Genomic DNA, 12,796 nt, shown 5'->3' on the forward strand with positions numbered 1-12,796 from the left:
TTAACGCAATGTACGCAGTGCATTACAGCATAAGGTGCATGTTAACATTGTTGGTTAAAGGATACCTTAGCACAAACAAAAATTTAAAAATGGGGGTCATGCGCACTATGTCACAACTATGAAGTGCGCATGTGCAGAGTGCTCCCGGCCGTGCAATCGAGGACGCGCATCATTGGGCAGCGCCTGCGCAGTCAGCATTGACCCTCCTAACCAGGAAGTGAGTTTGGGGGTTCAGTACACAGTAACAGAGGGGGACGGAGGAGAATGGGGGAGAGATGGGCATGAGAAGAGTCCACCACACATACCTGCTCCCCGTTTTTAAATTTTTGTTTGCGCTAAGGTATCCTTTAAGCATAATTTCTATGTACTGTATGCGTCGCATCAAAGGCATTACATGCAATGTGATTTTTCCCCTCTGTTGCGATCCTGTTTTTCCAGTGAGCACAAGTCAACTCTGTAGTGCAAAAGTAGCCTAACAATACTATAACTATATACAAATGCAATGTAAGGTACTTTTGAAACCTATTTCTTTTTTACAAAAAGATGTCCAGAGCAGCTGCTGCAACTTATGTGTGACCTTACACAAGTAAAACAGAGGTGTTGTTTTTCTTAAAACAGAAGGTATTTGTGATTATTCAGGTTGGGGTGAGCATATGAGGTCCCCCACGATGCATCACTGCTGAATATGCAAATCATTCCTTTGTTGTTCCTGTAAACTAAACATACCTCTAGATCACAGGTGACGAACTCCAGGCCTGGCAATCCATGCCAATATTTAGGATGGACTGAGAAAGAGAGGAATGTGTTATATCTGATGGACTACACCTTTCCTGATTCAGACCCATCAATTCACTTGAGCTGTGTCAAAAATGTGTGAGGACCTTGGCCTTCGAAAGACCAGTTTGACATCTCTGCTCTAGATCCACTGGAATTCAGTGATGTGTCAGCTTGTTAACTGTACAGAGCAACAATAATCAAACATGCATACAGACCGTTCAGATTAGTTGATGCTCATCAGTGCATGGCATAGATTCTAGCTCTGGGTCACCATGAGCTTGCTGGGCAATCTGTAACTCTTAGACAAATAGAGAGACTGCAAAGAAAGCACATTAGCCCAATGCTTATACTGTATTACCGGTACATTTCTGAATCAGCACAACTCTCACATGGTCTTGTCAAGGTATCTGTGTTTCCCCTGAGAGGTCTTGAATGGGTTTTTCGACTGTTTTAAGAACAGAAGTATTCATGTTGGACGTAAGAAAGATCTGTGTGACAATTCAATTCTGACTCTGCATGCTGCTAAGGATTATTTACTTTGGGAAATGCAATGTGAACATGGAGTATGAATGCTGCCTCAATGATGGGCTTCCTAAAAAAGCACATAATAGCGCTGTCAACCTGCCACTGTGTTCAGTGACAGGGTGTCCAGCTAAGTTTGGACAATGTGCTATGTCTAGTGTCATAATGTTGACCTATGGATTTAATTGTGCTTCTTTTTTTTTTTAACAAACATTTATTGTAATATTTTGAAGTATCACAGATTTGCTGTGGATTTGACCAATAACAAAATTGTCAATGGTCATTCTTTTGAAGTGGTCACTGGACTGAACTCATGCTGTAAGTGTCTTCCTGATGGCTGCATGTAATGGTTTAAAATCCCCCCAAAAATATTTTTCTTATGGAGAAGTGACCACACCTGTACCTGAAAGACTGGGTGTGGACAATACTTCCTCACTTTTCTATTATACTGGCTGCAGGTTGGGCGGCCAGAAGAGTGTTAGTACCCTTTTTTTGATTACTTCCACCAACCTGATACTGAAATACTACACCAGATTCGGCTCCCGTTTTTGCTGTGTTAGGGCCCATTCACACTTGAGCGGGAATTGCGCAATTCCCGCTCCAGGCAAACCGCTAGCGGTTTTTAAAAAAACGCTGCAGTATGTAACACATGGCAGTGTTCTCACTGCCGCGTTTGCAGTTAGCGATAACCGCAAACGTATTACACGCAGCGGTTTGCCGGCGATTCGCGATTAGCATGCATAGCACTGCTAATCACGATCGCGCCCAAACCGCCGCGTGTCCAGTGATTTTTCTGCGTTAATTGCGGGAAAATCACTCCAGCAAAACGCCGGCGGTAATCACCGACGTTTTGCGATTTTAGATGTGAACGGGGCCTTATACTTTTTTGCTTCCACATATCACAAATAGATCAGCAGGCCTGCAAGGTGGTATTGTTTAAAAGGAAATAAATATGGCAGCCTCCATATACTTCTTGCTTCAGGTTACCTTTAAAGTGTATTTGCGGGAAAATCACTCCAGCAAAACGCCGGCGGTAATCACCGACGTTTTGCGATTTTAGATGTGAACGGGGCCTTATACTTTTTTGCTTCCACATATCACAAATAGATCAGCAGGCCTGCAAGGTGGTATTGTTTAAAAGGAAATAAATATGGCAGCCTCCATATACTTCTTGCTTCAGGTTACCTTTAAAGTGTATTTGCGGGAAAATCACTCCAGCAAAACGCCGGCGGTAATCACCGACGTTTTGCGATTTTAGATGTGAACGGGGCCTTATACTTTTTTGCTTCCACATATCACAAATAGATCAGCAGGCCTGCAAGGTGGTATTGTTTAAAAGGAAATAAATATGGCAGCCTCCATATACTTCTTGCTTCAGGTGTATTTGCGGGAAAATCACTCCAGCAAAACGCCGGCGGTAATCACCGACGTTTTGCGATTTTAGATGTGAACGGGGCCTTATACTTTTTTGTTTCCACATATCACAAATAGATCAGCAGGCCTGCAAGGTGGTATTGTTTAAAAGGAAATAAATATGGCAGCCTCCATATACTTCTTGCTTCAGGTTACCTTTAAAGTGTATTTCTAGTCAAATTCTTTTTCCAGCAAAATATTTACGTAGATTTATGTGTACACGGACTTTCACTCAAAATAAGTGACATATTTCATACTTACAGTTGTGGCCAAAATGATTAGCACCCTTTATGAAGTTACATAACACATTTCTCCATGTAAATGGCCATGGCAAGTGTTTGTTATTTTGGAAACAAATACACTGTAAAATACTAACTACTGTCCACTAAGTTTAATTAGAATGTTTTATTGATACACCGAGTTGAACAAAAAAGAGCAAAAATGAGACATCCAAAATGATTAGCCCCCTGGCCATTTATATTCAATAGTGTACCCTTTCTGAAACACAACTATCTCTAAGAATAGTTCTTCACTAGATTGGCACAGGTCTCCTGAGGGATTTTTTATTTTTCTTCCATTGCACACTGTTCTAGCTAGTCCAAATTGCAAGTTTTCTGAGCATGGACATTCACTTTGAGCACCCGCCACAGATTCTCAATAGTATTGTGGTCTGGGTTCTGTGTTGGCCACTCCAGGATCCTGGTTTTGGTATCCTTGAAGAACTGTTGGACTAATTGCAATGTATGCTTTGGGTTATTGTCTTGTTAAAAGACCCAGCAACGACCTAAGCCTAGACTACTGGCAGATTCCTCAAACTATCAACATAAATTTCTTTTTTTCATGATGCCATTCATCTGAACAAGGCTCCCTGTGCCGGAGGCTGTAAAACAACACCACAGCAGGATACTCCCACCACGTTTCAGTGCGGGAACTGTGTTCCTAGGATTCAAGGCCTCTCCCTTTCTTCAACAAACATTAGCAACATCCATGTGCATAAACAGTTCCAGTTTAGTTTCATCAGACCAAAGCACAGACTTCCAAAACACATCTTTTCCTTTTTAATGTTCACGGGCAAAGCTCAGTTGGGCTGTGATGTTCTGTTCTTTGATTAAAGGGGTTCTTCTGGGACGATGGACTTAAAGCCCACCATGATGAAGAGCCCTCACAACTGTGCTCCTTAAAACATCAACTCAGGGGAGAGGACATCAGACTATCTAGACTGAGCTGGGGCTAATACATGAACCATCACAATGACCAGAAAATTGATATATTTCAGGCACTTTGTTATGTACATCTTGCTTGTACTGAGTATGACCTTTTTTTTACCATCAGAGCTGCCTTAATTCTTCATAGCATCCCAGAGATTTTTGGTCCATATTGACATGATAGCATCATGCAGTTTGCTCTGTTCATATAATGTCCTGGCCACTCCTATTCTTCGCCACAGCGCTTGCTTCACGCTCCACGCTTGGGGCCTAAAAAACCTTAGCAGCACCCCAGCTTTTACCTCCTGCTTTGTCTGGTCTGGTTTTTCTGCTGTTCCCTCTTGACAGAAGTCAACTTTCAATTAAAATATTCTGTATCTTCTTGCTAACAGTTAACCTAAACGCAGGTTAAAATAACTATGGAACTTTTTTTTTAAAGAGTCACTTGAACCAAAAACAGCCTTCACCAGCCTCGGACAGGCCCACCGAACCACCGATGGTCCCATCGGTGGGCCCCGGCCGTCTCGCCTCCTGGGGGCCCCAGTGCTAAAAAGGAGGGGGGCTAAGCGCAGGAAGGGGGGACATTGTGCACAGATCGGCGGGGAGGGGCGGAAGCCTCCCCCCCCCTCCCTCACCTAGGGGCCCCCCTTCCGCGCTCCCCCCCTCTCCAGAATTGCAGCCAGCGGGGAAGAATCACTTAACGGCATGAGTTACGGAGATGAGATCCGTAGCTCTGCGTGCCGCTGGCTGGTCTGCTCTTGTTCCTGAACTGACTGTCCAATCACGCTCTCGCAGGAAGTACTGCGAGAGCGTGATTGGACAGTCAGTTCAGGAAGCAGAGAGCAGACCAGCCAGCGGCACGCAGAGCTACGGATCTCATCTCCGTCATGCTGGTAAGTGATTATTTGCCGCTGGCTGCAATTCTGGAGGGGGGGGGCCCTAGGTGAGGGAGGGGGGTTTCTGGTCACTGCTGCCCACATTACGATTTTCAGGTGTCTGCTGCCCACATTACGATTTTCTGGTCACTGCTGCCTACATTACGATTTTCAGGTGTCTGCTGCCCACATTGCGATTTTCAGGTGTCTGCTGCCCACATTACGATTTTCAGGTGTCTGCTGCCCACATTACGATTTTCAGGTGTCTGCTGCCCACATTACGATTTTCAGGTGTCTGCTGCCCACATTGTGATTTTCAGGTGTCTGCTGCCCACATTACGATTTTCAGGTGTCTGCTGCCCACATTATGATTTTCTGGTGACTGCTGCCCACATTACGATTTTCAGGTGTCTGCTGCCCACATTACGATTTTCAGGTGTCTGCTGCCCACATTACGATTTTCAGGTGTCTGCTGCCCACATTATGATTTTCTGGTGACTGCTGCCCACATTACGATTTTCTGGTCACTGCTGCCTACATTGCGATTTTCTGGTGTCTGCTGCCCACATTACGATTTTCAGGTGTCTGCTGCCCACATTACGCTTTTCTGGTGACTGCTGCCCACATTGCGATTTTCAGGTGTCTGCTGCCCACATTACGATTTTCTGGTGTCTGCTGCCCACAGTACGATTTTCTGGTCACTGCTGCCCACATTGCGATTTTCAGGTGTCTGCTGCCCACATTACGATTTTCTGGTCACTGCTGCCCACTTTTGGGGGGGGGGTATCTGGCACCAACCTGATTGCATTTTGGGGGGTATCTGCCGCCAATCTGATTGCATTTTGTGGGGGTATCAGCCGCCAACCTGATTGCATTTTGTCGGAAAATCTGCTGCGATTTGACTACTTGATGAATTATCATGAGGCATGTAACTACTTGAATATTTTATCTAAAATGTATCTGGTCGGACCTAATCTCTGTGAATAACACCGCTACTTATGTTGTGTTTTTTTTTTTTTTTTAAGTCTGCCCATGACTCATCGTGACCACGCCGATGTTCCAGTGCGTGGTGACACCCATTTACTTTCGCTGCGGCGCGCTGCGCGCGCCGCATGTGGACATATCCCTATTGGAGACTGTCCTCAGAAGTGCTCACAATCTTTTCCCTACCATAAACTCATGCAAAATTTCTAGAGTACATGTGTATGTGAGCCCAAAATGGGGGGGGGGGGGGGGGGTGGCGAGGAGGAGTGGATCGGGGGGGGGGGGGGGGGGCCCAGGCTGAAACTTCCTTGGTGGGCCCTTAGTGTCCCAGTCCGACCCTGGCCTTCACTATTTATTTAAATCTTAAAAATCCAATGGAAATAAAAACAGCAGATTTAATATAGGCCTTGTTTTCTTACACAGGTGCATTGAGCTGCACGGACATTTAGTTGGCCTGCGTTTTCTTCTTATCACTGTAGTATCTCCACATGGAACAACCTCTCTCTGTCTGAGTTCTTGTTTCAGGTGTAACTGATACATGTGAAAAGGAGCTCGCACTAAGCACCGAAACAGAATCAGCAAATAAATAATTCCTCACATCTCCCTAAAGCTGAAAACAACTTAGGGTGGCAGAGCACAGAGATACCATGATGAGCTACTACTGTATATCCATCAAACGCTCTGACTCCACCTTAGCCAAGCCATTGCAAAGCCAAACAAGAGTTCTTGTAATAAAACAAAACTACACTTATCGTACAGACAATGACGAATATAGGGCATCAGCAGCAACAGAGAGATTTTTATTTTTGGATGTATATAGTAGTGAGATGTAACACTAGTATTTTCAGGAAATGTGGTGCTGGGAATGCATTCTGTGGCTTATGTCACCTAAGGCATGCCACTAAAGCAATACCTTTAAGTCCATTCATTCGTAACTTCTTGAGCATAGACGACTTTGAGAAAAGAGTTCTAGAAACAGTAGATTTGTTTTTAACAGAGAGTATTAGAGCTACGGTAGTTTGAAGAAGGAAGAATGCATTTTTTTTAGTTTTACCCAATGTAGTTTTTGGGCTGGTGCACACCGAGCGGCTTTTTCAGCGTTTCTGCAGCCGCTTGCGGCTGCGGATCCGCTTGGTCAATGTATCTCAATGGGGTGGGTCACACCAGAGCGGGAGACATTTTGCAGAAACGCATACTCCTGGGGTGAGGCATTTTTTGGATTGTGGATGCGTTTCTGCCTCAATGTTAAGTATAGGAAAAACGCGAACCGCTCTGAAAAACGGCAGTTCAGAGCGGTTTTGCAGGCGTTTTTGTTATAGAAGCTGTTCAGTAACAGCTTTACTGTAACAATATCTGAAATCTACTACACCAAAAACGCTTCACAAAACCGCAAAATGCTAGCTGAAACGCTACAGAAAAATAACAAAAAGCGTTTCAAAATCTGCTAGCATTTTGCGGATCTGCTAGCGGGTTTTGGTGTGCACCAGGCCTTAAACCAAAAAGTGTTACTGCAGATTAAAAAAAACATCTAATTGTTTTCAACTATTTATCTTGTTTATGATTTTGAAATAAAGGTATGTTTTCTCTGCATACTGTACCCTTTCTGTAAACTGTAACAATGATAGAACATTTTTAATGGTAAAAGATTGGGGAAAGAAGATAATAGGGAGGGTAATTGGTTATTTTATTATGCAGGTAGTGTCATAACAGCGTCAGTAAGGTCTCTTTCATCCAGATAGGTAGATAGAATACCTGAGGAACTATGGACAGAAGTACGTGATATCAGAGCCGGGACAAGGTCCTCCAGCACCCAATTAAAGGAAAAGGAGCGCTCTCTGGTGCATTAACTTTTTTAATTGTGTCATTACGCATTTCGGCGTTCTACGCCTTCGTCAGATCTGACGAAGGCGTAGAACGCCGAAACACGTAATGACGCAATAGGCGCACTGCATTTGGCCCGTTGGTCCCCATTCCACCAACGCTATGTTCCTGTTGGAATCCCATGTTACTGGCCACAGCGTGGAGGAGCCCTAGGCATTGTTTACCAGCTGAGGGAGACGGATGTGGTACGCCTTATTGGTGTGATGAGCTTTTACTTCATTTTTATCTTGTAAGTGCAATTTTTATTCTTGATAGAAGCAAATTAAAAAAGTTAATGCACCAGAGAGTGTTCCTTTTCCTTTTATTCTGTTAGATTACATGCTCCTTTCCCACCAGCCAAAAAAGGAGCAGCACGATCTGGAGGCAGAACTTGATCCTACAGTGATTTCATCTGGTCAAGCGCAGTGTCTTTTTGAAGTTTTGTGCCTCCAGCACCCAAGGCTGAGACACCAAAGTGCGCCCCTCCATCCCTCCCACCCTAGCCGTCACACGCTGATTGCTATTAGACTAAAGGTGGCCACTAATGATCCAATCTTTTTCATACAATTTTACCAAATCTATATAGTATAAGGGTAAATTGAGTGAATATATTGAATGGATAATTTGGGCAGTTTCCTTGTATTACATAGAAATGGTAAGATTGGATGAAAAAGATTGGATCATTAGTGGCCACCATGAGGTGCCTTGGGGCCCCCAAAACCTTAATCTCTAGTTATTTGGCTTGCAGTCACTGCCATGCATCCCCTTTTCTTATTTCTGTTTGCTTCAAACACAATAGGGGAATAATAGCCGAGTGAGTTGTGCGCCCCCTCCTACACTGCATGCTGAGGCTGGAGCCTCTCTCGCCTTGACTCGGCCCTTCGTGATATTGTCCAAGAGGTTGAAACAAATAAGCTCCCAAAACGGAGATAGACTGGCGAACTGGATTTCTACTGTAGCTTTAAAACTTGCTGAGGAAAGAAGGATAGCAAAAGCCAATAGAGAGAAAAAAAATTAGCCTAGCTGAACGCAGAGTTCCAGAGAATTGCACACAGATATAAGGAAGCTTATCTGAACCAACAGGGCATGGAAATAGAAACAGACACTGTAATGGGGAAGACCGGAGATTTTTTGTTTAAGAAGATTGGCGACATGAAGACAACCTTCCATGCAAAAATGGAAATGGTGAAAAACAAAAATGGAAAGGATCTAACAGAAGCAGACTATGTCAAGAAAAGGTGGCAATAATATACAGAACAACTATACAAGGACATAGACCTATACAGATACTTGGAATACGTTTGCTGAACAAAAACCAAGCAACTTGTTGAGTGAAGTCAAATGGACATTAGAAGGTGCTGCTAATAACAAGGCTCCAGGAAGTAATGGAATTCCAGTGGAACTTTTGAAAAGCTAGCATTAAGATGCTGTCCGAGTGCCGTGGGCAATTTGCAATCGAACATTGAAAACACAAGCGTGGCCTCTGGACTGGAAAAGGTCAGTTCACATTCCAATCCCATAAAAGGGCAATGCCAAAGAGTGCTCAAATTATCAGACAATTATAAGTGTCATAGGGAAAAAGTAATTTATTGTGCATTTTTCTCTGGAAGAAATCTACATTTTATACGGTATGTATCTACTTTAAATTTTATAATTTTTCACGATAGTACTGCGTTAAAGACTTGATATTCTAAGCAGTTTGTTGCCTCTGGAGTTCTGCAACTCTCTACTTTATCTGCTGGTGGTATATAATGCCCAAACTGCTCTGGACTTCTATTAACCACAAAGCGGCTGTCTATAACTTTTGTTGTCACCCACAACTCCCTGTTTCACAACTAGGTGGAATTTGCATGGATTTTGATCCATTGTTCAATCAATGCAAACGCTGGGAAGGACCTGTTTAGGGATTTCACTTGTCCTAAGACTTTGCCAAAGTTGCTTGCTGCCTGAACTCCCAGTTTTTAGAAAAGCATTTGCCCGAGATGTCGGGCTGCTGGTTCAGATGCCCATCTGAACCAGCCCTTAGTTTTAAGTACTGTATATAGTATTTCATCTTTTAGTATACACTGCAAATATGTCCACCAACTCTACTGCTGTTGAAGCTTTTCAAAGTCCATGCGCTGATCCCTGCAGCTATACCACAGGCTAGGGCCTGGAACCCACTTGCAATAAAAAAAACACTCTCAGAAATGCTTGCTTTTTGCTACTTAAATGCAGAAAAGTTTAAGGGAGAGCAATTTTGGCCGTTTTCCCTTATGAAATTGCTCTGAAAATGCTGCATGCACAGCGATTACAATTTTGGAAAATCGTATTCGCACCTGTGGAATCATGGCCTTTCACGTTCAGCAGCCAAGCGCTTTTGATATTGCCAGCGATTCCTAGAAAGTATAAATCGCTGCTGAAAGCGCTCCTGTGGGTCTCACTGGTGACCAGCAAGGTGTAAGTGTTCTCACTGCAGTGTTGAGATTTGTATAATATTGCAATCACGCTGCATGTAGGATTTTGAGTGATTATACTTGAAGGAATGCTGCAAATTCACACATTCCTTCAAAATCTCTTTACAAAAGTGCAGTGCTAAGCAACTGCATTTTTTGATTTGCAGTGTGAACTGAGCCCAAGAACCTGTTTGTTGTTGAGCTCTATACATCCACTACATTAGCCACAGAAAATGTATCCTAATCAGGTTTACCATTTTATGCTCCTGGCTGAGGAAGATGAAGCACACGGTCATGGGTGTTTTTTTCTACCCACACCAAGGTTCCCTTTCTACTGCAAATCACCCAACACAGAGGGACAAATCCAGTTGTACTGAACGGTACAGAATCACAATCACTCAAACAATTCAGTAGGCAGTGCAATTGCATTGCACTGATGTTAATGGTACTTCTGAAGAGTCACTGCCATCAACAGATGCATTTAGTGGAAACGGGCCCTAAGGGCTTGTTCACACTAAGAACGATTTCACTCTTTTTTTTAGCTCTAGCGATTTTAAGAATCGCCTTAAAAGTGCTAGTGCAATGGTCGCTTATGTGAGTGTTTTCACATAAGCGATGAGCTTTTCTATCCAATCATGAACGCAGCTCCTGCACCATTTTATGAGCGTTTGCGATTCAATAGAAAGTATAGGGAATTCGTTACTGCAAAAAAAGCACTTATAAAAGCAGTTTTCTAAGCGAAAAAAGCTCAGAAAGCGCTTGGAAAAGCACTTCAAAAATAGCCCTATAAATCGCTCAGCGCTTGGGATAGCGCTGTCGATTTCTAATGTGAACAAGGCCTTAGGGCTTAAACCCACTAGCAGCCTTTTCTAAGCGCTAGTGATTTGAAAATATCTTGCTAATGCTATGGGGGATTTTTTATAAAATCACATCCCTCTAGTGGGATCACATCCATAGAATTACATGCTCCTGGGAGTTAAAAGGATAAATAATGGAGCAGGGGCAGAACTACAAATTATTGGGATTCATACCCTATGATCTCCTTATTATGCACCAACATAGATTATGTAATATGGGCTTCAACCATGACCCCTGCCATTACAGTGTGGCCTCTATAACCCTCTCCCTCATAACATTTGTATTAATGTGCCTGCTAACATTTCTGTAAAGATTTTTTTTCCTATAGGACTCTATGCATATGGGTGTCTAGGGTGAGCATCACCCAATAGAGCAAGCAATTGAATGAAGTCTGCACAATCTTCAAAAGTCATGAAAGCTTTATCATACCGAAGTTAAAACATAGTGCTGTGTAATCCTGGCGGTACCCAGGTGGAAGGTCCTGCACATATGTCCCCTTGTATGTGGGTTTGGCCATTTAAGTGTGGTTCCACTACCAACAAGCACCCACTAGAGCATACTTGTCACACTCCAGCCCACGGGCCAAATCTGGCCCTCAGAGCCATTAAATTTGACCCTCAAGTCGGTTCCCCACTTTGCATTATGTTTGGCCCACTCTAGACCACCAGGAAAGCAGTAATGGGCTTCCAAGTAGCTTCCTATTCAAAACTACTCGGAAGCAAAAAGTTAACTACAGCACCTGAGGGGGCGGGTGAGTGAGGGTTAACTTACCCATGCTGCCATCTGCTTGAACGCGATTCATTCACGTCCCACGTTGCGTTCTTCCGGGTTGAAGAAGGAAGCAAAAGGTAGTGAGGGGGCGTGATTGAAGCGCTTCTGAGTAGTTTCGAGTAGAAAGTTACTCGGAAGCCCATCACTGCAGGAAAGCTATATTGGAGGAGAAGCCCAACAACACCAGGGAAGCCATATGTGGGAGGCAGGGGAAAGCACTAAACACTAAGGAATTATATAGGGGTGGGGGCCTCTAGACACCAGGGAACTATATACGGGAGGGTCAGGGCCACTAGACACCAGTGAACTATATACGGGAGGGTCAGGGCCACTAGACACCAGTTAGAGGGGGGGGGCCTTTAGACACCTGGGAACTTTATAAAGGAGGAAGGTGGCCAGTAGACATTGAGGTTGGCCCGCGACTACCGGAGGGTCCCAGTGTACAATTTCAACCCACTTTCTATTTGACACTCCTGCGCTAAAGCATTTGACAGTACAGTAGGATACCTGTGTTACAGCGCAAATAAAGCAACAGCATCAATCCCTGAGGTAGCAACTAGCGTACCGCAAATAATGTAGGTCGGTGATGGCTCTTCCCTGATAAAGCTTCTAACCCACCACACCTATATGAGGGAGTGAAACAATCAGTTGGGTCTGTCTAACCCTAAAGAAACCCTCCATCCTCCCCAACTATCTGATCTGCTTCCCTCCCAGCTAAATATGCATTTTGTTTTTATGAACTTTTTTGAGCCGTTATGCAGTTTTCAGCGTGCTTTAATTTTAATGCTCTATACTTATATAATGCAAACACATGATTACATCACAGTGAGGTTGTAAAATAAACAAACACTGATAAACACATATGGAACGAAAACCCTGCTGCTGCTGTGTTTCCCTGGCTACCTCACTTAACTTTACACACACATATATAAGACACACTGGCACCAGCAAACTAACGGCACATAACTGACTCAAACAACACTACCTCGACGCAAATTCCTTTCATTCACTCACTGCTGCTGCTGTTACTACTATAGTATACTGATACAAAGAAGAATGCACATATGATTGATCTCACACACTGACGCCGCACGCA

At 43.7% G+C, this 12,796-nt stretch overlaps 1 protein-coding gene across 2 annotated transcripts in view; it reads right to left on the minus strand.

Moving 5' to 3' along the window:
* Positions 1-12,794, minus strand: part of C2H1orf232 (chromosome 2 C1orf232 homolog) — a 43,138-nt gene extending 30,344 nt beyond the window's left edge. Inside the window, exon 1 of one of the 2 annotated variants that reach the window (XM_068269207.1) lies at positions 12,779-12,794. The gene's annotated coding sequence lies outside the window, so the exon portion shown is untranslated. Of the gene's footprint in view, positions 1-12,685 lie in introns of both variants that reach the window. The other variant, XM_068269206.1, reaches the window with a different exon arrangement.
* Positions 12,795-12,796: the final 2 nt, after the last annotated feature.

This window comes from Hyperolius riggenbachi, chromosome 2, assembly GCF_040937935.1.
Source record: "Hyperolius riggenbachi isolate aHypRig1 chromosome 2, aHypRig1.pri, whole genome shotgun sequence".
Classification (NCBI taxonomy): Eukaryota; Metazoa; Chordata; class Amphibia; order Anura; family Hyperoliidae; genus Hyperolius; species Hyperolius riggenbachi.